At 44.9% G+C, this 2,500-nt stretch overlaps 1 non-coding gene across 1 annotated transcript; it reads left to right on the top strand.

Moving 5' to 3' along the window:
• Positions 1-805: 805 nt before the first annotated feature.
• Positions 806-960, top strand: LOC143307190 (5.8S ribosomal RNA). Its single transcript, XR_013064395.1, has one exon. It is a non-coding gene; the product is annotated as a 5.8S ribosomal RNA (ribosomal RNA).
• Positions 961-2,500: the final 1,540 nt, after the last annotated feature.

The following is a 2,500-nucleotide window of genomic DNA, read 5'->3' as shown; positions in this document are numbered from 1 at the left end:
CTAAATGATCTGGCATCACCGGAGTTTTTTTGGTCCGTGTTGCGTTCGCTCTATTCGAAATGAAACTCGCGGAGGCGAAGAATTGTTAAAAGTTTACGAAGCGTCTAGGAGTGGTTAAAACTGAGAGAGTTGAAACTACGATGTATTAGAACGAGCAACCGTCGAAACTTTGTTTTCGCGACGTTCTTTTCGTCGCTCTCGTCCCCACGCTCCTACGCTTTGGTTGTTTCTTTGCCATCCGTGTTGCGATAAAAAGATTTCTCCATTGTCCAAAAAGGACGGATCGAGATTCCTCTTTCGAGAGGGAGAGAGAGGTACTTGCGGGTAACCTGGAATCTACGAAACACGCACCGTGGTAAGATTCGTGCGTCCGCCTGATCGATGTGTGTTGTTTACGGACCGGCTGAGAAGCGACGATAGCGAGTCTTTGAAAAACTATGTGTCCATTAGTTAGACCGATCGTCGCCGGCCGTGTGTCTGTTCGAATCTCGCAACCCACGATTCAGCGACAGGACGCGCGCTCGCATTCCTTGTGTGCGTTCGTACTTTTCAAGGTTTTTAAATGTACTTTACGCCCGACCGTCGAGAGGAGCGTGCCACTGGGCGTTTCTCCGACGGTTTCCGTCCTTGGACGCGATCGTGTCGTCAACGATCGAACAAACAAACAAATACGTTGGCGACGCCCGAATTCGCTCTCCCGCACGCGCCGGGTGGGAGAGTGATGTGGGTATCGAATGTGATGCGTGTTAATAATGAAAATAACACTCTAAAGATCTAAAGAGTTTGAAATACAAAATTTTACGATTACCCTGAACGGTGGATCACTTGGCTCGTGGGTCGATGAAGAACGCAGCTAATTGCGCGTCAACGTGTGAACTGCAGGACACATGAACATCGACATTTCGAACGCACATTGCGGTCCACGGATACAATTCCTGGACCACGCCTGGCTGAGGGTCGTTTTCTTAACAAAAGACTGCTTGCGTTTGCTTCTCGAAAAAAGAGTAATTCATTTCTTTCTAAACATCTCGCCGTCGTTCAACGAAAGTAGAACGTTTCGGAGCGGGATTATCGAACGAAATTGAAAGAATGAATGAACGATAAACAAAGAAAGAGTCGCAACGTACGAGCGATAGTTGGGCAGTTCGTCGGCGTTTGTCGTGGAAACGATGTGACGAAAATCGCAACCGATACACTAAATGCAGGCCGTTAAAGGAGAGAAACAAATTTCGAAATATCTCTTCGAACTAGCGCAAGTGCGTCACGGCGCGCGAGTCGTTCGTTAAAATTTATAAACGACCGCCCGTGAAAGCACCGAGTTCTCGGAAGATAATCTATAAAGATTCTCCATCCTGCTGGAAGTTATCGGATCGGCGCGATTGTTCACTTGTAGAAATCCACGCTCCCGACGTTGCCAGAAACGATATTTACGAAAGGTGTGTCAAAAATAAACGAAAGAAGCTCTCCTATAAATTTAGAAAAAGCAAACGAGTGAAATGTTTGAGATGATAATTTGCTGAAATGCAAGCTCGAATAGCCCCAGGGTTTCGAATGATTCCCCGCGCTTTATACATCTCTCTGTTTACAAACGGTGTATAAATGAAAGATCGCTTCAGATGGGTCGTCGCTGTTTGACGCGCGATGCTGTTCCTTTTTTTTTGTCTGTCTGTGCGTTTAGCTTCGCTAAACAAGTTAAATGGTTAAAAAGCGTCGAAAAAGCGAATACACACGCGACAAGACAAATCTAACGAGTAAAGGAACGCTCCGCTCCAAGATAAAAATGGTTGTTTACAATCAATACAGCGTTTCGGTACCCCTGATCGTAGTCTGAAACTGTGTAACAAAAGAGAGGAAAGCGAATGGTGAAGGAACTTCGAAGCCTCCGTGGCGTGGCTAGAACTTGTGATAAAAGTATGTTTGCAGCAATTATGCATGCTCCCGTTAAAACAGCATTTCAATGTCTCGCATGGCTTAAAGCTCTAGGAGGCTTCAACATTTAGAATACATACGGACTACTTCGTTTGTTAAAGATAAGCGAAGACCGCGCGACCATCGCTCGGTCGTCCAGTCCTCGAAAGTTTTGTTGCGTTCCAAAGAAGAGACAAATGGGGTTTACCCTTGCGCTAAGGGGAGAAGAAGAGAAAAGCAGTTGTTAAATCTAAGAGGTGTGTGGAGTACATCGCGTGTTGGTTAAAATTGTTAAATGAAGTATACGCGAAATGTTCTCTCGCTCTTGCTTTTCCTCTTGCTTCCGTGGCGCTCGAAAAGAAGGGATGATAAATAAAGAAACCTATTCGAAATCTCTTGTGGAACAAAAAATAATACGGACGGACGTTAAAATTGAACCGAGACGAAATGGATCGTCTTGCGAGTTGTCTTCGCTTTGAAATTGTTAAAAATTGATAAAAGCAATACGACGAAGCTGCAGTCCGCAAAATGTTTGAAGCAAAAAGGAAATAACACGAAAATTATGGGAACGTCGTGTCTCAACTTTTTTTTC

Source organism: Osmia lignaria, unplaced genomic scaffold, assembly GCF_051020975.1.
Source record: "Osmia lignaria lignaria isolate PbOS001 unplaced genomic scaffold, iyOsmLign1 scaffold0047, whole genome shotgun sequence".
NCBI classification, from domain to species: domain Eukaryota; kingdom Metazoa; phylum Arthropoda; class Insecta; order Hymenoptera; family Megachilidae; genus Osmia; species Osmia lignaria.
This window is presented reverse-complemented; position numbering and strand designations above follow the sequence as displayed.